Below are 23,847 nucleotides of genomic sequence, written 5' to 3'. Positions count from 1 at the left end.
TGCCAATCCGAGTTGGATCAGCAAAAAAAGTGAAAAGTGCATGGAAACGTTTTTCGGAGTGTAGGTGGGGGAACAGCATGGAGGGTGCATGTGAGAGGGAACAACAAATAGGGCGTTGGCATGTGAAGACTGAAAGTACCCGGAAGCAACGCAGGGGTTGGAAAGAGAAGCAACAACGTGGTGGGAGGTAATGTGGTGTAGCGCTCTAGTGGCTAGACCACATATCTGGCGAAGTGCATGCTGGGAGCGGCCGTGAGCGTTCTTCTGCGCAAGAGTGCTAGCGGTGCGCGATCGACCTCAGCGCTTTCTCTACCAATAAAGAACCTGTTACATACAAGAGTCTCCAGCGTTCATTTATACTGCAGAATTGCCTCCTACAATTGGCGACGAGGCTGGCTCATGCCACGTGCGGAATCAGCACGGTACCCGCACCAGCAGAACGGCCCGCCGTGCACAGTGCGGTGGAATCCTCGGAGGTGGAGAGCACGTGGCAGACGGATCGGGCGAGACGCGTACAGCGACCCCCTCTGAACTCCAGTGCGGTCGCACGGGGGTGAGGCTCTCCCCCCGCTTGGGAACAGCTTTCCATAGCTCACTAAAATGGGGACAGCAGCTGCACCTACAGTGTTGGCCACAGCATCCAGGAATCCTACAGCCTCAGACGAACAACGGCCCTGCAGTGTTCCTCCACGTGTCCCATCCACCTGAGAGTCATTTCAGCACAGAGCTAAGTTCAGCCATCAGGTGCCCAGCAAAGCCATATGAAGTGCCACAGAGCCCAGCACAGCAACCAGGTACATTACAGCATTTCACACAGTGTTACAGAGCTGTGCTGAGCAACCAGAGGCCCTGCACCGCCACGCACGGTGCCACAGAGCTGAGTACAGCTGAGTACAGAGCCCAGAGGCCCGGCAGTACCACATCACGTGCCAAGAACAGAGGGCGCATCCCAAGTCAGTGCATACAGTGCCTGCTGGCCAGCACCAAAAGACACCACCCAGCAGGCCAAGACCACGAGGACGCAGCCATAAGCCAATGGGCTGAGCATGGCAGCTGGAGCCCTGCTGGACACCGGGTGCTACAGGCGGTTGGCGTCTCCAAGTAAGTGCCTGGTGTGCCTACGGCCCAGCATATAGAAGAGCCCTCCTACAGGGATGCTACCCCTGCGCTGCTACTCCTCCCAGTCTGCCTCTGCCCAGTTGCCCAGCTGTCACCAGTCTCCGTTGGGCTTATCACAGTTTCGTCGCCCAGTCAGGATGTGTGCGCAGACATTTTCCCTCACAAATCCAGTCCCCTTCCTGCCGAAACCAGGAGAACCAGCGATGAATTGGGAGCACTGGAAGGGGTATTTTTAAATTATTTTGTCAGCTCTGGAGGACGGGGGCGAAGATGCATTTTCCAGCAAGCGCAGGAAGAAAATACTATTGCTCAATCGGGGGCCTGAAGGTCTTCGAGTGTACGGGAGCATGGTAAAAAAGAGTAGGCTCCCTGATGACGACGATGTCTTTCACCACACGTTGGAAGATTTAGATAGCCACTACCAACCTGTAGTCTGTACGGCCATAGACCGCTATACTTTCCTCCAGAAACAATCAGAAACGGAATCAGTGGAAGATTACGTGGCCGCACTTAGGCAGCTAGCGGTCACTTGCAAGTTCGGACATCTCCATGATGAACTAGTACACGACCAGATAATAATGCACACAGTCAATACGAATATACAGGGGAACAGTGGGTTAGTGGAGATGCACCCCTCAATTCAAATTCAAATTCAAAACAAGCTTTATTCGATTTTGTTGAAAAACCATAAAAGCGTACATTTAAAAAAACATTTATGAAAACACACATACAGTACCATAAAGTATTTACAAGTTAAAAATAACATGTACATAACCTGGGACAACGGAAATCCTTGTTAGTGTCGTATTTTTCCAGTGAGTCAAGGTGCGCGAAAACCTCAATTACAACAAAGGTGCTGTGGGTACAGACAATTAGTAAAACATTCTGGACTTGTAACCGTGATACAGGGACCCGAGGTGGCTAATTGTTGAGTTGACACTGTCACTCAATACACAGGGGCTTCTGCCTTTCCTATAATTAAACTCAACCTTTGCTCTTGGTAAAGGGATATACGACCTGTAAGGATAGAAGTCATGTAAGTTCCAGGTAGATATAGGTCCATCTCTTTCCTGGGGGTGATAATTTTGCATATACGGAACAATGAGATCACTCTTAAATCTCACTAAAACCAGGTCCCCAGTAGTGTCTTTGGGAAGGGACCCTAACCACCCTACCCGCCTGACACTCAGTATTGTTCCATCAAGGCTGTGTGGCAGGGGTCTGTTTTTTGTAAGCCAGAAGCTGACCTTGTTTAACAGATCTGTTTGCCTTTCTACCTTCCCCTTAGTTAGTACAGGCACACCTGCAAGTACACAGACAAACGGGGCGGCCTCTGGTGGTAGGTTTATATGTGAAGGTTTATTTGGCTCTACTCTGTCCCGCGTGTATTGTCCCGCCGCAGAATTAAGATTTTTGGTGGGAGCTATTGGTGCTGGTGGAAGAAGGGCCAGTGGTTGCTTTGGCACTACACTATTTGCCCGCGGCTGAGAGCGGGGCATGGTCAGCATATTTTTAGTTAATTGCTGATTTGCCTGAATAGTGTTTTCTAGTACCAGTAACCTATCCCCTAGGCTATCAATTTTTTCTATCAGAGGCGACACTATTGATGGGAGCAGTTGTTCAATTTGATATACTAAGGCCGACACAGAGGAAGGGTCTAACTGGTTTACATTTTTAGCATCCCCTAGAGCCTGGGAGGGTACTACAGTTTGAATGTTAAGTGTTCCAAGTTTAGGGGAGGGATTCCGCGGACTATCATAAGAGGGTGGTAAGGTGCTTATTGCCGGGCAGGGTGAGTTATCTTTTGGGGATTCCACTAAAATATGTCTGGTCTTGCACATATTGTTTAGTTCCTCTAACCATGCTAAATCTTGTACTAAGCTAAGAGTTGGTAGGGGAGAGTTATTGCAGGATGGGCTATCCACAGATTGGGAAGGAGTGGCGTTTTCTTGGACTCTGAGAGGGGACAATATGGCTCTATCTGAGATACGATCATGAGTCCCATGACACAAACCCTTCTGAAGCATGTCAGGTGTTTTATTGTCTATTGTTCTATTGTCGGGCTGGCAACATTCTTTTGGTTTGTTTTCTACGTACTTGGGCGGAGTTACCATATTCAGCGCGCGAACTTGAGACCCAAGGGACAAACCTCTCTGCAGCGTAGCTTTTTTATTGACTCTTTTACTAACCCCCTTGCGAGTCATGCTATGATTTACTCCCTGAAGGTCGACAACCCTGACAAAAACAAAAATATATATAGGGGCGTGTGATGCAATGCAATACAGCAACCAGACTGTTTGAGCGAGTAGATATCACAAAGATAATGTCCGGGAGAAGAGTCAAATGTTAGATGATATACACAGTTAGTGTATGAGTCTCTTTACCTTCTCTCTGACCGCGCGATGCAGCTGAATGAATCCGCCACCGTGCGGGAATGGCGTGGGACAGGTGGCACTGGGGATTCTGGGGGCTGTGGACCCCCCGCCCCCTCCACTCGGCGGCCACGGGATGGAGACAGCGGCGGCGGGAGGGGGATCCTGGGATTCCTGAGATTGCCCGGTCTTTCGGCTGGCCAACTGGTGGGTGGAATGTGCTCAGTGCACACACTTCTCCTTCGATGGAGCCAGGTGGGAAAGCCCGACCCGGCCTCCTTGTGCCTCTGAGGGCCACAGAGGGCCCGCCCTTTGCCCGGGCTTAGCCCCGCGCTCCCGCGCAGCGTGGCCAAGTGCTTGTATTATAGATGATAAATGGCGACCGGGAGGCGGGGCAGTCAGGGGGCGCAGACCAGCTGACAAAGGTCAAGCAGGGACTCCTGGTAATGCGAGTCCCTGCAGCGCTCCACCCCTGATTCCCTCACAGCTCTTTCTCCCCAAACAGAGCAGCTAGTCAATGGAGTGATGGCCCCGGGCGGCGTCACACACCGCGCAGCGGCACCCGCGAAGCGGGTGCGGCAAGGTGTGGCGAAGGGGCTCCTGTCAGGATACACAGGGAGCAGCGTCCCAGGTGCAGTTCCCCACGGGTAGGTGCAGGTGTCCAGGCGCCCAAAATTCATTGATCCCCCCAGTGCATGGGATGCCAATTGGTTTTTAAGTCTTTGCCGTCCGGGAGGCGGGGCAGTCAGGGGGCGCAGACCAGCTGACAAATGTCAAGCAGGGACTCCTGGTAATGCGAGTCCCTGCAGCGCTCCACCCCTGATTCCCTCACAGCTCTTTCTCCCCAAACAGAGCAGCTAGTCAATGGAGTGATGGCCCCGGGCGGCGTCACACACCGCGCAGCGGCACCCGCGAAGCGGGTGCGGCAAGGTGTGGCGAAGGGGCTCCTGTCAGGATACAGAGGGAGCAGCGTCCCAGGTGCAGTTCCCCACGGGTAGGTGCAGGTGTCCAGGCGCCCAAAATTCATTGATCCCCCCAGTGCATGGGATGCCAATTGGTTTTTAAGTCTTTGCCGTCCGGGAGGCGGGGCAGTCAGGGGGCGCAGACCAGCTGACAAATGTCAAGCAGGGACTCCTGGTAATGCGAGTCCCTGCAGCGCTCCACCCCTGATTCCCTCACAGCTCTTTCTCCCCAAACAGAGCAGCTAGTCAATGGAGTGATGGCCCCGGGCGGCGTCACACACCGCGCAGCGGCACCCGCGAAGCGGGTGCGGCAAGGTGTGGCGAAGGGGCTCCTGTCAGGATACAGAGGGAGCAGCGTCCCAGGTGCAGTTCCCCACGGGTAGGTGCAGGTGTCCAGGCGCCCAAAATTCAATGATCCCCCTCAATTAGATCATAGCCCTGGTCAAGAAGGCAGAGCTCTCTAAACGGTGAGCTGTAGCGGCTAAGAAGGATTGCGCCAGTGCGACTACGGTGTGCAAAGTTTTTGACTCCAAACCCCAGTACAGCAAAACCCCAACCACAGCAGGGGCTAAATACAGCAAGAAGCCACTATCCAAAGCGGCCGGACCCCACAGGACACCCAGTGACCACAAGAGTGCCTGCGACAGGTGCAGGAGCCATACGCATGCAGCCAATGACAGACGGTGCCCAGCCTTCCGAGTTAAATGCTCCTATTGTGGGGTGATGGGTCATTTTGGGAAAGTATGCAGACGCAAGCCCACCAACTCCTCTGTTAAATGTGTACTACAGGATTCCGACACAGATGGAGTGGAGTGAGAAGTTGAGGAGGACAGTGTTCTTTGCATTGAGGACCAAGTTCTAGGTATTGATTGTACTAGCACCAAGAAACCCTCTTGCTTGTTAACTATAGGAGGCGTACAGGTCTCCATGGTTGCAGACTCAGGGTCGCCATACACTATCATTCAACGCAACATCTGGGAGAGAGACTTTACATGCACCTTAGGCACTCACCTACACCCCACAAATGTTCACCCCGTGACATTCACAGGAGAGAAGATTCCTATGGTAGGCTTCTGCCCTCTCCGCTTCGAGCTCAAAGACAGGTTCTCAGAAGGTAAACTGTATGTGGCGGAAAAAGGCCCCTCAGTATTGGGGTGGGCAGACCAAGGGGCACTAGGGATTCAACTAAATCCAGCTGGTGCTACGCAAGTGCTCATGACAGACAACTCCTAGATGCGCGAAGGCGGAGCTTGGAAGGACGACTTTCCAGCGGTCTTCGGAGGAACGATATACAAATTCGCCAAGTTCACGCACAAAATTTGCCTAAAAGAAGGAGCCACTCCAGTATGCCTAAACTAAGGAACATCCCATTCAACTGCAGGGAGGCGGTGCAGATGGAACTGCAGCGCCTGGAGGACAACGGGGTGATTGAGCCAATCGAGAGCGCGGAAGGGTTGGTGCCATTGGTGGTCGCACGTAAGCCAAATGGGAAAGTACGCCTCTGCATTGACCTGAGTGAACTCAACAAGAACATCATAGTTGACAAATTCCAGTTGCCCAAAATCAATGAAATGTTGGCCCAGACCAAAGGAATTAAATGGTTTTTGACCATTGACCTCACGGCGGCGTACCATCAAATCTCGCTGCACCCCTCCTGCAGGAAACTGACAACGTTCATTACACCATTTGGATGCTACAGGTTCAGGCGGATGCCCTTTGGCCTGGCATCCCCTACAGCAGTGTTCCAGAAGCCGATGCACAAGCTGTTTAAGGACATCAGTGGAGTGCAATACTTCCAGGATGACATCCTGATCATGGGAAAGACCAAGCACGATCATGATGAAAAACTCTCCGTGGTATTGCGAATATTGTCCCAAAACGGTCTCAAGGCAGAATTGGACATATGCAAAGTTGGCCTACACACCGTCACTTATTTGGGGCACGAAATTAACGATAAAGGGATCTCACCCAAGAGTGCCAACGTGGCAGCAGTCAAGGCAGCACTGATGCCGCAAAACAAGGAAGAAATGCGTTCCTTCCTCAGATTGACTGAATTTTATAGCAAATTCGTACAAAACGTTGCCACCAAGACACACCATCTGCGTCAGATCCTCAAAGAAAAGAACTCTTTCCACTGGCCTGCCGATGCGAATGCGATACTTATCAAGAATGACATTTGCGACGCTGTTCCTCTACATGGATTTGATCTATCTGCACTCTCCATCCTTACCACGGACGCCAGCAACAAAAGACTGGGTGCAGTCCTAGCACAAATGTCCAAAGAGGGCATTGTGACTACCATCAGTTTCGCGTCTCGCTCCCTGTTCGCCAACGAGGAAAAGTTCAGGGTGGTGGAGAAGGAGATGCTGGCAGCCATCTGGACGATGGAAAAATTTAGACAGTTCCTCTGGGGCTCCAGGTTCCTCCTTCGGACAGACCACAAGCCGCTTGTTAAGGTGCTCACGTCTAGCGGACATGCCAGTGCCACTCCACGCATAGAGAAAATGACTCTCACGTTGTTGGACTTTGTGTATGACGTGGAAAACATCCCGGGCACCAAGAACAAGGTGGCGGACTACCTTAGCAAATCGGCGGCAATGGAAGATGCGCCTGAGAAATCTGAATGGGATGAATACATGCTTGCGTTCACCAGTGATCAAGAGGAAGTCATAAGTGCGCAGGAATGGCAGACAGCATACAAAGGAGACCTCCTCCTCAAGAGTGGTAAAAGGTTTGTCACGCAGGTTTGGCCAGAGAAGAAGCACTTGGACACCGACCTCCGAAAATTCTGGGAAGTGCGGGAGGTGCTGTCGATCAGTGAGAAAAGTGATTCCACCACAACTAGAAGAACGCCTGCTAACTATCTTGCGTGAAGGCCATTTAGGAATCATGAAAATGAAGAGTCGAGTTAAACTGTCTTATTGGTGTCCTGCTGTCGACAGCCATGCGGAGAAGTATGTACGGGCCTGTGAACAATGCGGCAACGTAGACAAGACACAAACCATGCTCCAACCAACCCTGGGGTCGTTCGCCACTCCCACCAACCCATGGGAGGAATTGTCGGTCGACATACTAGGACCCATTCTCGACAAGTGGGGAGTCCCTAAATTTGCCATTGTGCTAATGGACCAGTACTAAAAGTGGCCGGAAGTGGACCTGTGTGAAAAAGCAGACACAGACAAAATCCTGGCCTTCCTCACAACCACATTTCTGAGAGAGGGAATTCTGAAAATCATCATGTGTGACAACTGCCTCCAATTCACATCCGACAAATGGACTGCGTTCATGAAAATGAACGGCATCGAGACCAGACACACCCCGGTGTACCATTCAGCCGGGAACGGCCTCGCAGAAAGGTTCAACCGAGTCATCATGGGGTCTGTGCAAGCAGACATCAGTGAGGGAAGGATTTGGAGACGGAGATTAAACACACCATTTGGGCTTATCACATTACTCCCGCAGCCACGGGATACATCCCATTTAAGATCCTATGGGGCTGAGACCCATTTACAGGAGACAACACAGCTTGGAAGAAAATGACGCTTCAGAGTAAGTGGTCTCCTGCTGTAGTCCGGAGTAATTTGGAAAAGGCCCAGAAAATGTACACAGACCACTACAACAAAACGCACAGGGTGAAACACGTCTTGCTCGAAGAGGGGGAGTGGGTCCGAGTAAAGCTAGCACAACTGCGAATGAAAGGTGACAGCAAGTTCAGAAAACCTCTGCAAGTCAAAGAAGTATATACACGAACAGCCCTGTTCAGTGACGGGAAAATATGGTCCTACAGCAGAATTGCCAGGTGCAATAAAGTGATCAGATGGGAAAAGGGAGAAGCCTTGGCAAGTACCAGCAACACCAGCTGGCAGGGCTCGACAAATCCGAAAAATGGTACTAGTCCTGCTGGTCTAGTACCATGGAAAATCCCCTCGCCCTGACTGCAACCCACTTGACCTCCGTCTCTGAAAACGGAGCAAAAGTGACAAGTTAACAAGATTTAAAGGCATCTTTATTGCTCATTCCCTTAATGAGCAATAAAAATGCCTTTAAATCATGTTATCTTGTCACTTTTGCTCTGTTTTCAAAGACAGAGGACAAAAGTTAGTTTGACTTCCTACTCGCCAGAAAGGGCGAGTAGGACCTAAAAATAGCTCGTCCTCATCCATTCTCCCTCGCAAATGCGAGCGGGCGAGTGGATTTGTCGAGCCCTGGCTGGGAATTGGATAATGAAGAGTTCGTCCCACAGACAGACACACAGAGAATTGGGACAACAAGAGACAATGAAGATAGAAGCGATAATACACAAGGACAAAGGAGCAGAGACCTCACGACAACTTAAGCAGCAGGAAGACCAAGACATCAGCGAGTCAAACAACATGCGACAACCCTCCACAGCTCCCAACGGTAATCAGCAAGGGAGTCCAAGAAAACTAGAAAACACACAGAGGAGAAACATGTGACACAAACACCCGCTCCACGCACCCGCACATGCAGAGCAGTAATACAACCTAAAGGATACAGAGAGTAGGACATGTAAGCTCTTGCTAGGTTGGGTATGCCTCCTCACCTTGGTGTCCATTACCCCCCCCCCCCCGGACAGCACCCCAGTAAATATGTTATAGTACTGTGTCAAGAAAGCCCCTGGCACCCCTGATTGTTACAGTTCTATTATTAGATTATTAAAGGAGGGAGATATGTGGTGTAGCGCTCTAGTAGCTAGACCATGTATCCGGCGAAGTGCATGCTGGGAGCGGCCGCAAGCGTTCTTCTGCGCAAGAGTGCTAGCGGTGGGCGATTGACCTCAGCGCACTCTCTACCAACAAAGAACCTGTTGCACACAAGTGTCTCCAGTGTTCATTTATACCGCAGAATTGCCCCTACAGGAACACAGATGTCCAGCGGATGGAAGCAACAATGAGGGCAGGGTGGGGAGGAGGAACTACGGGTGCAAGAGGAACATTGAACAGGCAGAGGAAAAGAGCACAGGTGAAAATGCAACAGGGGAGGGCACAAGAGCAAGTGCTACATAGACAGGGGCAAGAAGAAGCACACAGGTAGCAGTGAGAAACCAGGAGTGCAGGTGGAGAGTAGTACATGAAGGAGACAGCTGAAAAACACATCCCCTCTCGTTCAGTGATGAAGAAAAAAGAAGCGCTTAAAAAAGCAAGCAGTGGAAGCATAAAAAGCCAGCCAATCAAAAGAAATGGGAAAGAGGCTCTGCTCTATGGGAGCAACAAAAACAAGAATGACAAGTTGGGACACGAATAACAAGCAGGTAAAATGAGGTAACAGGAAAGCCACCCTATGATAACTAACAGACGGGTTCCAACCCTCTCTATGTTCTTGGTAAGTCCACAGTATATCTTTTGCAACCAGACAGCTGTGCTGTCAAGAAAGTTGAACCGAAAAAAAGCAGCTTTAGCCTGGACACCTTCTGTATAAAAAACATTTATGAAGGCTTAAGCACAAAACATCCAACAAGCATTGGCAGCCACATTAACCTCACAGGCCCTCACTTGTCATTTTGACCCTTGACACCCTGAGAGTAGCTGTCAGGTAGGGTGAACAATTGCAAAAACTACAGTTGATGGACAGAATGCAGAACAATGTCATACATTCACCCCAGTACAGAGATCTGACCTAAATCCATCGGTTTTTTTGCACTCCACACCACCCCAGTTCAGACATGGCCATATGCAAATCAGTCTGACCCTGTCCATCACCACCCTCTTTTTGTACCGCTTTTGGCCGCCATAAGTGTGGCAGGGTATGCTCAGATGTGAGTCCCTTGCTCACTTTGCCACTGGATTCAAGCAAGCCGGGCTGAAGACGGCTGGAATGCCAGAAACCGGTCCTCTGAAGCTTGTTTCCGGTGCAGGGAAGACATGGCTTGGCAGTTCGGGGTGGACTGTTCCCATGAGGCACAGGGTCAGACTGATTTGCATATAGCCATGTCTGAACTCGGGTGGCAGAGTGGGCTAAAGAACGGTGATGGATTAAACCCAGATCTTTTGACTGGGTGTGAGTGTTTGATTGATTCAGATGCTCCGTCCATCACCACCCCCCTTTTGTACCGCTTTTGGCCGCCATAAGTGTGGCAGGGTATGCTCAGACGTGAGTCCCTTGCTCACTTTGCCACTGGATTCAAGCAAGCCGGTCTAAAGATGGCTGGAATGCCAGAAACCGGTCCTCGGAAGCTTGTTTCCGGTCCAGGGAAGACATAGCTTGGCAGTTCCGGCTGGACTGTTCCCAGGAGGCACAGGGTCAGACTGATTTGCATATAGCCATGTCTGAACTGGGGTGGCAGAGTGGGATAAAGAACAGTGATGGATTAAACCCAGATCTTTTGACTGGGTGTGAGTGTTTGATTGATTCAGATGCTATGTCCATCACCACCCCCCTTTTGTACCAGGTAGGGTGAATAGCAGCTCTGGGGCTGGGACTGCAGACCCGGGAGGTGTGAGAGGTAGCCCGCTCAACCATCATTTTAGCGGGCTGCCGTTTAATCATCCCTGGCCCTTTCTCCGGTGCCTGCCCACCACTAGCCAGCAAGCACAGTCTCGCACTCCATCTATGTCTGTAGTATCAGCACTTTCCACCACTACCACCCTGCACTCCTCCACCTCGGACCAATGGCTAGTATCCCCTTGTAACAATGGCGTAGCAGGATCCCTGCAACCTCTACCCCATAACTGACTATCCGGAACATGCTCCCTCTGTAATATGGTGAGTACATAGGGTCATAGGTGCATGGTTTGACCAGGGAAGCAGTGCTGAGCCCAAAAACAAAAATAGACTGTTTATAGGTAGACAAGTTCTTTCTGTCTGTTGGTGAGGTTACCCTGAGAACTCTGTGATTGGTGCAAGAAGTTAGCACAATTGGGAAATGTCACTCTTAGTTGTTGAAATGTCACTCATAATTACACTGAACTTATGAAAATGTCACACATAGCAATATGAAACCTTGGCAGCTATGCACTGACAACCCGGGACAATGGACTCCGTAGGCTGAAGGGGTGTCCTTCTCATGCAGGGGCACCCTCTCACTTAGAACTAAGCAACCTGCCTTCAGGATTACAAAGGACTGCTATAGGGGTGACTTACAGGTTTTAAGTGCAGTGACTGTTAGATATAGTAAACCTATATCTTCAGCAAGTGGTCAAATGGCAGGCCTGTAGTTCTATGTTGCATGGTCTCCCATGGGTGGCATAATGCATGCTTCCGTCCATGGGAGACCTCTGTGGTACCTATGCCCTGGGTACCTTAGTACCACACTGTTTAATCTCTACTTAGAACCACTGGGAAACCTCCTAAGCAAATCCGGGATTCACTATCATCTCTATGCAGATGACACTCAACTCTACCTCAAGGTTGCCTCCACTCATGATCTCTCCATCCTAAGATCTACTCTTGACTCCATTCAAAACTGGATGTCATCTCATCAATTAATTCTGAATCCCTCCAAAACTGAATTCCTCCTCTTCTCCTCCTCACTCTCTCCTCCCCCGGTTCAATCATGGATGGATCAGATGAATCTACTAAACAACAAACCCATCATTGTCGACAGCGCAAAATCTCTTGGTGTCATTCTAGACAAAAAACTCAATCTAACTCCCCACATCAATTCTATTGCAAAATCTGCTCGCTACCAACTGCGCCTTCTTTGGGGAATCCGTCGCTTCTTCCCGGAGCAGGACCTTATAACCCTGGTGCAATCGCTGGTCCTCTCCAGACTAGACTACTGCAATTCTCTTCTTACTGGCCTCCCCAAATCTCACCTGTCCCCACTTAAGTCTGTCTTCCATTCAGCAGCTCGTTTCATCTATGGGGCCAAAAGAAGCGATCACATCACACCGTTGTTATCCACCCTCCGCTGGCTTCCCTTTGAGGCTAGAGCTATCTACAAGACCGCTTGTATCACCCACAAAGCCCTGCACTCCTCCTCTCCCCGCTACCTGGTGAATAAACTGAAACTCTCTGGAGGCTCTAGACCTTCACGCAATGCCGAGAATCTACTGCTTGAACCTCCCACTTTCAAGAAGGAAAGAACAATGGCCCAATCCTTTTCAGGCAACGCAGTGAGAATCTGGAACTCGTTTCCGCCTGAGCTCCGGACCACCGCCTCCTCCCAGGCCTTCAAAAGGGACCTCAAAGTTCTCCTCCTCCAGAGACACCTCCAAAAGTAATGCACGTCCTCTTGCTATTCGGAGGAAGACTTCCCACTACTGATATTTTCTACTTTCCATGACCATGGGAGTGCCTTCCCAGTGTTTTCCTGTGGTGGGAGTGTCTGCCTTTTTGCAGTATTCTCCATGTACTTGTGTTCGGTGCCCTTTTGTAACGTGCACATAACACTTTGCCCTTATAACACACGGTTGCTACCTCTCACATGTTTTTACCTTTGATACTTGCACAAGTGCCACCTTGCCTACGTAATGCCTGTTCTTGTGCCTAGCACTTATTGCAGTATTATACCTCAAATTATACTCTGTTTTCTCTTTTAACTGCACACTTGTCACTTTTCCTCTTGTGCACTTTTGACTACCTCATGTATTTTTTTGTTGTTCACAATTTTTACTACCTCAAGTATTTTGTTTGCTCACAATTGTCACTATTACCTTTACTACCTCATGTATTTTTGGTTGCTCACAATTTTTATTACCTCAAGTATTTTGTTTGCTCACGATTGTCATTATTACCCTTACTACCTCATGTATTTTTGGTTGCTCACAATTTTTACTACCTCATGTTTTTGTTTGCTCACAATTGTCACTATTACTTTATGTAACGCAACGTATGCTTTTGTAATCTGCTCTTTTGTAATGTTTCTCATTATGTTTCATTTCTGTTCCTAATGTGAAGCGCTCTGACGCCCTCGGGTAAAGTCCGCGCTATATAAAAATGCATTAATAAATAAATAAATAAATAAATAAATAGGGACTGATAGGGGTACCCGAGTATCCAATCTGCAGTGTACTCAATACAACCCGTTTAGGGAGAAAGCAAATAGATTTGGGTCCTGATTAGCAGGATCTCAGTCAAACTAGTCATAAACCAGCATAGCACCGGGCAAAACGTGGGGGTAACCATGCAGAAGTATCCTACCTTCCTACAATCACCAATAAAGCAAACTACTAAACTAAACTGTGTGGAGAAGTACTTTTTTGTGGAAAAACACATCTTCTGCCAATCAAAACAGGTATTCTCAGCTCCCAACATGGAGGTTTTTAGGGGGAACCCCTAGCAGGCAAGGCGTTAATGATTCAGATGTCGATATCCTGACAATGCAAGTGTGAGAAGTAAATCTACGAGCAATGGCTGATTTTTTTTTACCTCCGGAATTTCTTCCCTCCAACAGTTGCGCAGATTCCCTTTTACACCAGCGCGCCACGACCCCTCACAGTTACAAAGTGTTCTTGCGGAAAGAAAGCGCCTCGCGAGCTCCTCATTCCAAACCCGCCTTCCCCCGCCTGACCCCGAGCCTAGCGGTCCCTCTTCACAGGGGCGGCTGGAGGGGGGCGGGGCGATCACACGGCCAGTCTGGGGCCTGCCAACTCGCCTCTTCCTCGTGAACTCGCGGATGAGAAACTGTTACTCTTTCTCTCTTGTTAGACTGCCCTCCCGCCTCGTACTTGCACGCTTTAGAAACTGCTCACCATGGAGTTATTAAAACACATGATTAATTCTGACCTCGAAGAATCGCCTAAAATGCATTTCACGTCACCTGTTTCTCCTTTAAAAAAAAAAAAGAAGAAAAGAAACGTCTTACCAGCTCACTGCAGCTGCTGGACGCGCTGGCCTCCTGTCGAGGGGCTCCTGTCGGAAATAAGCAAACGCCGAGTCAGGCCCACTTCACGCGGCTCACTCTCTGGCGAATCTTAGAAGACAGAAAAACAGTTGTAGCTGGACATGTGCGAAGCCTCCCCTCCCTCCTCCATGGGCCTTGAACTAACTGGAAGGCTTGGGAGCAGATTGGTTGCCTCTCTTAATGCTAGAAACATTACACACCCGCATGTGATGTACACATAGTAAACGCATTTCTAAACACACCTTAGTGCCAGTCCATCCCAGGACCTATTTAAAATAAGCATTAAAACTGCAATAGGTCTCGCCTTTGATAAAGTTAAAGCTATTTGCTTTGCTAATGGTATTGTATAGCAAAGCAAATGGCTTTAACTTAATCAAAGGCGAGAGCTATTGCATTTTTAACCGCATCGCTGCGGCGGTTATTTTTCCCCTGCGCGGCTTTTTTCTAAAAGCCGCGTTAGATGACGAGCTCAGCTCGTCATCAGCGCACGACCACTGTGGCTGATGACGAGCTGAGCTCGTCATCAGCATCGAAGGGGTTAATGCTTGTTTTCAGAAGCACTGTTATGTACAAGCCTCAGTTATTTTTCGTGGTACTATTCTCCACCAGACATAAGTTTTGATCAGATTAAACTCTGCTACAAAAGACCCCAGTTCTTCGCTGATGCAATCTGCTCCTAAAAACCACAGTTCCTGTCCTTCAGCAGCCCTCACTTCGTTTTGAACTCTAAGCATCCCACTTTTTTTTAGACATTCTCGACTACTGAGGACCTCGGCTCTTGTTTGAAGTGCTCATCACTACAAACAAGTCATAGCACAGAGCTATAATCACACTTCTGTAGTTGGCTGGGTCATGTATGTTCTGCTGCCATCTGCCCAGTATGCAATTGTAACAAATGACTAAGAATTCTTTCCATGAGAGCTTCTTTGGCGTTGCGAGATGAATAATGAGGGGGGAAAAAGATGCAGATAGTAGCGGTTCACATTGGGGTATAAAAGTACACCACTAGCTATTGCATTCTCAGTAAGGGAGGAAATGAATGAGGAGAAAAAAATCAGAATAGTAGGCATAATGTACCGCATTAACCTGGGGTGGGGGATGGTGACAATTTTTGAAGGCTAGAACCAAAAGTGAGTGGCGTTTATAGTCAGAAATAGAATAAAGTGGTAAGAGGCAAGAAAGAGTAGTGCAAACGGGGATATATTAACAACTAGCCGTGAGGTGCCATTAATGTCAGCCAATAACACAATTATAAGGGATCTGAACATACTGTAGAATGTGAATGCGCAATGATCCCGACATCGCAGCGACAAACAAGGTGTTATTGTAACCAAGCCAGGCAATGATAACAAGGTCAGGAAGACAGTACATGACACAAATATAATCTGTTGAAAACGTGAAGTCTGGTTGAAACAAGTGACAGGTCTGTGGCAGACCGCGATCTGAATGGCTCTGGCTTACAAAAGGAGCAGTATCAGAGTGGCCAATTATGTGTAATTAAATAGAAACGGAACTGTGATGTCTCACAAGGTACATACAAAAACAGGCTCCATATTGTAATGGGTTAATAACAGTTGGAGATGAAAGCAGAAAGTTAAACATGCACTCAAGAGTAATGAAAAAACAAGCCAAAATATATGAGTTGTACCAACGGAATCGAAAAGAGAGAAGGAGAAACGGAAGAGTAGTGGAGTGGTGCGCACGCGCGTGCGTGCTTTTGCCCGCCGCTGCACGCAACGAGAGCAGTCTGCTCTTTTTCAAAGCACATACTCGTGCTTGTGGCACGCCGCTGTGCGCTCCCGCAAAGTATATGCCGCCACAAGCACGAGTATGTGCTTCGAAAAAGAGCTCACCGGCGGCTAAAGGTCTCCGATGCAGCGCATGCATGCTGCGTAAGCAGGACCTAAAAAACATTGTCATGATGTTGGCTGTTCTTCCCTGAATCCCTAATCCATTTATTTATGTTTTGGAGCTGAATACATTCTGCCTCAACCAGCATTAACATTTTGTTCTTGGCTGGCAACTTCCACTATTTTTACATCCGGGGTAAGTTTCTATATGCACAGTGAGATCACTTTGCCGTTGTCAGGTTTGAATGGTTCATCGTGTCATCAATTACAAATACTAAAAAGCAAAGAAAGAACACAGAGAGAACAGGCACTGATGAGCTACTCTTCACTGATGTTACCAGATGGCAGTCGCCAAGGACACAGGTTTTCCAATAGCGTTTTCCTTAGGCATATAAATGTTTCCATGAGAGCTGCTCCAACTAAACTAAACCATGACTACACCCCCCAGAATGCACTCGCTGGTTTGATAAACGCCAAGTAGAAGCACAGTCACATCTGCAAACACTACTCTTTACCAACATAAAATAAGTTTTGGTTGTTTAAAGCAGCACTCCCGTTCCCACCTGCTCAAAGCACTGCATACGCCTCCAATTGCTCCCTTCCAGCCTCCACCCATCTCTCTCACCTGCCTCTTCCAAAAGCCCTATTTCTCCCATCAACTCCCTCACTCACCGCTAAGATGTTCACCAGGTTGGTCTTGCCCCTATACTGCAGCCCGACTAGGGTCAGCTTCATCTCCTCCCGCCAGAAGAGCGAGTGTAGCCAACCCAAGAGCCGGGAGAGCAGCCCCATCCTAAAGCAGTGAGGCACCAGTGTGGGGAGGAGAACCGGGTGCTAAGAACATGCCCGGACACTAAACGTCAGACAGCCGGAGATGAACTCCCTGCAACTGACTCTGGCTGCAGTTTGTGTGTGCGCAGCGGCGACACCTAGCGGCAGCGCAACACAAGACCGACGACGGACTATCCTATTTCAACATAGGAGTCGCCATATTGAAATAAGGCTGACGGTAACAAGGAAAGGACAGAGACTGCTAACTGCATTCGCCTTATTATTACTGGTTTAGACACCCTTACTCAGTCAAATGCCAGCGGGTAACAATGCTATAGAAAAGTAAACTCATAAATACTCACCTCGGGAGACAATGCGAACACTGGCTCTACCCTGAAGCTGCTCCTCTGCACAAAAACTCCACCCCCCCTCCTGTTGAGCAAAAGATAAAAATTGGGGACCGGCTGAATGTTAATACCAAGGTCAGAACCCCTTGCCTGACCCCAAGATGACTGCCACAGTGGTCCATATCCACGTTGTGCTCCTACTATGGGATATTTAAATTGACATTGACCTTTCCCTCATCCCGTCATTGAATCTGTGGACTTACCCCCAACCATTGAGACCTAGTTTTCTGGCAGATGCTCGGTGGAGCTACCTGGTAGCTAAAGAGGAGATGGGCTGTGGACCTTCCCCCTCGGCCGTCACCTACCCAGCTGGGCGTTGGACAGATTTTTTTCCTGCGTCTCTTTGTCATATGCTCCCTTCTACTCCTTTACCCTACCCCATTACCCCTCTATGCTCCAATTATTTTGCCCTCTATGTTCTTTAAGTGTTTTCCCATTTCGACCTAGCTATTTGTCCAATGCCCGGTAGAGCTACCTGATAGCTATAGAGGAGATGGGTTTTTGGGACTTCCCCCTCAACCGTCACCTACCCAGCCAGACTTTGAGCAGACCTTCCTTCGTCTCTCTGACGTTTCTCCCTCCTACCCCTTTACCCTTACCCCCTTCCCCTCTACACTTCACTTATCCCGTCTTCTATGCTCTTGCAATGTTTGTCTAGCAACTGATGTAAAATGAAACTGATGTAATCTTGTAATGTTTGTGGAACCTCATGTAAAGCGCTCTAGCCAGCGCTATATAAAACTCTTAAAATAAATAAATAAATTCTAAAAAATGTATGCATACTTAAGAAAAGAAACATGGATCGGAAAGTCAAGCATTGGCTTAACCAAACTACTTGCATATTACCCCTACTTATTGTGTCTTACAAGCACTCTCTTGATTATACCCACTAACTTACGCCCCCTGAGCTTTAGAAGAACAAGGGCTCGCCATCCCCTTGTCCTCCCCGTGACCCAGTGCGCCTCTGAGCTCTGTGCCTGCTTCACAGCTGTTGTGAAGAATTTTCTTATCTGCCTGTTAACTAAATAAGCAGATAAGAAAAGTCTTCACGACAGCCGTGAAGTAGGGGAGCCAGACCAGGACCAAAAAGTCAAAGGGAGGCAGCGAAAAACCCTCCTTTTCAATGGGAAGCCAGCGTTTACCATAAACACTGACGCTACCCAATGGAAATGAGTGGCGGGGCTTCAAGCCCTTCTCTCAAAGTCTTCATTAACAATAAATCTCTCTGAGTGAGCCCTGCATGTGCTCAGCAATGCTAGGCGAGACCTAAAAAAAGATTTTATATAGCTATATTTTTTTGTTGCGTACCCTTCAACGTTCTTAAAAAGACAATTGTTTAAGGATGCTTAGAAATGAACAAACGGGTGCAAAATGTTCTACACCTTTCAAGGAATAGCTCTGAGCCTGTCGCCTATAGACCAGAATTTACCTATTGGTGATATTTGTGCACTCCCGCATGACTACAATGGTGCAAACCCCACTACCCCCACATTTCTGGTGCACCTCATGTCATTCCATGGTTTCTGTCATTCCCTGGCGACAGACTTCCCAGCACGATTGGAGGCCTGAGGTGTGGGTCGACTGAAGTTATTTATGACGATTTGGTGAAATGGGCAGCTGACAATGACATACATACTCTCCCCCTTTCAATTTGGTTTCCGGTTGAAGTTAGGAACTAACGAACAGTGTCTGTACCTGGCTTTGATATTTTCCAAGTATACTAAGGCTAGGCACTCCCCTACTTACTTAGCTTTTATGGATTTATCCACTGCCTTTGATTCAGTGAACAGAACCAAACTTTGGCAAATGAATCAAGATGTGGACCTTCCTTTTTAAAAAGGTTAACACTCCCTATATACAGATCTCTCAGCCAGAGTGTTCTTAAATTCTTATGGTGAGTTCTCTTCTGATTTCCCACTGAAGAGTGGAGTGAGGTATGGGTGTATACTGGCACCCCTATTATTTATTTTATATATTAATGGTTTACCAGCTCATTTGTCTTCCTCCCATTCTGCTATATTTTTGTTGTGTACTTTTCAACATTCTTAAAAAGACAATCTCTTAAGTATGCTTAGAAATGAACAAAATGGTGAAGAATGTTCTACACTTTTCAAGGAATAGCTCTGAGCCTGTCGCCCATAGACCAGAGTTTACCTATTGGTGATATTTGTGCACTCCTGGATGACTACAATGGTGCAAACCCCTCTACTCCCGCACTTCAGGTGCAGCTCATGTCATTCCATGGATTCTGTCCTTCCCTGGCGACAGACTTCCCCGCACGATTGGAGGCCTGAGGTGTGGGTCGATCACAAGAACCCTTTTCAATCAGAACCGATCACCACATCTTTCTCCAGAAGTGTGAGTACCTCCCAGTGTTGAGTACAACACAGTTATATGTCAGCGTTTAAATGCAGGCTAGAAATAACCAACACTTTTGTAAATCAAAATCTTCCCCTGATCATTCTTGTAGAAAGGTAGATTAATGACACATCATAGATCATCACTTACATCTCCCTCCCAACTAGCTAACTTGTTGCTCTACGTACTAACAAGGCACACTAGGTGGAGGGGTTGCAGTCATACATAACAATTCCTACACTCAAACCAATTAGGTGCTGGATTCCCCTCGAGGTTTTAGTGCCCGCTCATGGAAATCTAAGCCTGACATGCTCCTCCAGTAAGGCTAAATGTCATCTACCACCACCAGGGCACAAGTCATCCCTCATTAAAGCATGTATGGATCACATTGCCACGCATCTCAGTCTCTCTGAATCCTGTATTTTCATTGGTGATTTTAAACTTCACTAGGGCAGTCCTACTGACACGGCTGCTAATGCTCTCTCGTCGTTCTTTCCAGAAACCACTTCACACAACACAGCCTAAAACCTGGTCACAAAATGGTGCCATCTTGGATGTAATCATTGGCAAAACTGCCCTTCTCACCGTCGATGATCCATGCCAGGTTGACTCCTCTGATTATCAAAGGTCCCTTTGTCTCTGTTTTCTACGCAATCGAACAGTTGGTAAATACAAACAGGCAGTAACTACATAACTGTTAGACCTGGCATCCATCTAGACTAATTTGAATCAATTGTCTCCAAAACCCATTTGCATTTTTTTATCTTTTGATTCTCCCTGATTGCCATTTTTGCTCTTTATTCTAAATCATGTCTCTTGTTGGAGGTCCCATAACTGCACCTGCAAGCATGGATTTTGAGTTGTCCCTTTTGGAGAAGTACACAGTACAACAGTACAATAAGGATTTTTGCAAGAAGTTTGAAGTTTCTACCAAAGCCTTCTCCAAGCAGGTGGAGCTCCAAAAGGCACATAGGGCATGGATAGAAGCTAAGGAAGAAGCACATGAGGTCCCCGAGGAGAAGGATGAAGAAGAGATAGAGGCTGATGAGGAGGAGGAGGATCAAGATTTGGTCGAGAGTCTGGGACTACCTGTGTGCCAGGGAGTTTATACCTTGCAAGGGACAGTGGTGCCTCCTGGGCCACGAAGCAGCAAGTCCTCTAAAGGCCTGTCCCCAGAGGATCTGGCAGAGAGGAGGGAGGAGATGAAATTAAAATTGGAGCTGGCTAAGCTTAAATTGGAGAAGGAGAAGGCCTTAGGGGAAAAGAAACATGCTTTTGAGGCGAAAAAACTGTCCATATGTGACAAGAAGATTAAGTTGACTTAGGAGTTGAGCTTGAGAGAGCTGGACATCAAGGTCAGACAGATTGAGTCCAGCAGTGATGGGGAATCAATTCTTCTATGCCCTCAGATAGGAAAGGCGAGCCTCCCCGCCCCCAAAACTCGTGCCGCCCAGGGGGCACAACCCCCCCCCCCGTACTCAAGGGGCTGGTGTCTGATTTTGTGGCGGCAGATGACTTAGACTGATGGTTTGAGGCTTACAAAATTTCAATCCAAATGCACAAGGTCCCTAGGCAGATTAGGGGCCTCTACTGGAGGAGGTATCACCCCACGAAGGAGGCTTTAATTAGGGAGTTTGGTCTGACCCCAGAGAAATACAGACAGAAATTCAGGAATAGTCAGTAGATTTCCCAACAGACCTGGGTGGATTGTGCAGATTCTTTATGCAAGGAAGTGGATGGTTGGATCAAGGGCAGTGAGGTAAAAGGATATCAGGGGCTTTATAATTTGTTCACTACAGAGCATATGTTCAATCTTTGCTTTCCAGATTTGCGCCAACATCTCTTTGATAGTAAGTTCACTGACCCCAGAGATCTTGTAAGGAGGAAGACCACTGGGTCAGCACCAGGGTCCAAAGGAAGTTATCTGGGGGGATCACCATAAGCATGGGTAAGGTCCTCAACAGAAAAAGGAGGGAACAAAAAGAGCAAAGAGTTCTCTAAGGGGCCTCAAATAGTTCTGTGGATCAGGGTTCCCAGCCCCCTGCTGAAAGAAGAAATTGTTCCCTGCCAGAAAGCCTGCAAGGAAGGCTCTCGTGAACTGCTGAGTGCCAACGGGAAGTGCACTATAAAGAGGATGCCAAGTGTCTCAAGCTGGCAAAGCCCCTCAGCAGTTGACAGTCAGTGGGTTGGCTAGTTTAACGTTTGGGAAAGAGATGGCTCTAGACAGTTCTGGGGAGAGTGTGCAGTTAACCCTAGTGTCCCTGGGTGATGGAGAGGTGGTAAAGAAAACCCACATGCCCGACAATACTAGGAAGTATAGTCAGTGGGTATCCATCAATGGGCAGAGGCATTGAGAAACACGGAAGCCAGTATGACTATCATCATGTGTCATCGGGTGTCTTTAGAGGAGGTACTCCCTAACACGTTCCACCAAGTTGTTGCTGCTGACAACTAGGAGAGTCACTACCTTGTGGCTCCGGTTCCCTTTGAGTGGGGAAGGGGTGTCTCATGTATGTAGAGGGTAGCTGTGAGTCCATCCATACCTTTGGATTGTCTGCAAGCCAACGACCTGGAGCACACCATCTGGAAGGAGGTGGAGCACAGGTTCCTGAGCCTGGTACACAAGGTGTGTTGATGGGTAAACAATCTTTTTCACCGCAGGGAATCACAACGCGGTCATTACAACGACTGCATTGGAATTCCGCATACCATTCCTCCGCAAGTCGGAACAACGACTTGCGGAGGAGGGAGGGAAGGTGTTGGATTTGTAATTCAACACCTTCCCTATTGTCCGCACAGACTGGAGTTGGAATAGTAAATTATACTATTCCAACATCCAGCGCCCCCCCCTCCTCCGCAAGCCGTTGTTCCGACTTGCAGAGTAATGGTATGCGGAATCACGTGATGGGCCTGGCTCATCATGTGCCACTAGCAGGTCATTTGGGGCAAGACAAAGACCTTGTTCAACCGTACTCCCAAAGGCAAGATTATGGGACTACCTCAACCCATGAAGCGTAGGTGAGTCTTAAGTCGCGTACCTGAGAGATATGGAGATGATATGGAAAGCTTTCTTGATGATGACCATGGTTTTGAGCTGCCCTGGGCATGGGCACAGGTCTCCAACCTGAGGCAACTCCTTGCTGGTAGAATTCCTCTTGGCTGCATCTGGCATATTAGGGTCTGTATTTCTGGGCTAAAAAAGGCAGATCCTCACCACATTAGACAGCCTTCCTCCTTCTCGTACCAGTCTTAGCAATAATAGGTATTTTAGTTACTCCTTAACTAAATTCTTCAACCTGTCATGAGAGAGACAAAAGCCTTCTGCCTCTAATTACATATTTGGCCTCTGTCAGTGCACAGATCTCTTAGTGGCCAAAAGGTGAAGTTCCAAAGGTAAAATGCTTGGGCTCACTCTTGTACATGCCTGAACGGAGCACAGTTCCCTTACTGCTTTCAAATACACAAAGTCTCACATCAATCCATTTTTAGTAAACATCATTCATGGTGAGAACTGCAAATGCAAACATCCAAGGCATCCTGTACAGCAACAGAGTTTGATGTCACAAAAGATTGTATAGCTAACAGTCCACATATTAATTCCTAAGCAGACGTCACTCCTATGACCATGTAGAACAGAGGTATACCTGGATCAGATAATATACTACCACATTTATTATCCCATTTATTGGTATCTAGAGGCAAAGAGCAAGATAGTGTGAGATCTGTTGTCCAAAAGTAGAACATTTTAATTCATTTGGTTTATGTCATTTCTCAGATAAGTACAGCAGCACAAAGGTATGTTAATTTTTCACCATTAACCTTTTATCTGCTGGAATAAAATCTTAATGGGTCCAGAGATATCCCCATCCACATGCATCCTAGACAGAGTGCTGGACTGGACTTCCAGAAACAGGAATGTGAGTGCTGGGAAATTAGACTAGCAAGAAGCTGAGGGAAATAATGAAAAGAAAAAAGGAACAATTAATAAAAGAAATAAACAAGGGAGGATACTTTTCTTTCTCCCCTCTGCTCTCTGTGGAGCAGAGTGGGCCATTCTTTCAGGCTCCACTGCCCCTCCATCACTCTGTGGTCAGACTTGGGCCCTCAGGGTCACACCAACCTTCTCAGAGATGCCTAACATTTCCAGATGGGCCTTTAGTTCTACTACAGCACAGGCTGAAGTTCCCAAATAATTGCTCAGGG

The 23,847-nt window shown here is 48.1% G+C and overlaps 1 protein-coding gene across 5 annotated transcripts in view; it reads right to left on the bottom strand.

The window, feature by feature from the left end:
* Nucleotides 1–23,847, bottom strand: part of HYKK (hydroxylysine kinase) — a 246,346-nt gene that overhangs the window by 172,594 nt on the left and 49,905 nt on the right. For 2 of the 5 annotated variants that reach the window (XM_086959415.1, XM_086959416.1), the window contains exon 2: nt 14,220–14,266. The exons of 1 other annotated variant lie outside the window; for it this stretch is intronic. The gene's annotated coding sequence lies outside the window, so the exon portion shown is untranslated. Of the gene's footprint in view, nt 1–13,783; nt 13,921–14,219; nt 14,319–23,847 lie in introns of those variants that run through there. 2 more of the 5 variants (XM_086959418.1, XM_086959419.1) reach the window with 2 other exon arrangements.

This window comes from Lissotriton vulgaris, chromosome 2_2, assembly GCF_964263255.1.
Source record: "Lissotriton vulgaris chromosome 2_2, aLisVul1.2, whole genome shotgun sequence".
Classification (NCBI taxonomy): domain Eukaryota; kingdom Metazoa; phylum Chordata; class Amphibia; order Caudata; family Salamandridae; genus Lissotriton; species Lissotriton vulgaris.
This window is presented reverse-complemented; position numbering and strand designations above follow the sequence as displayed.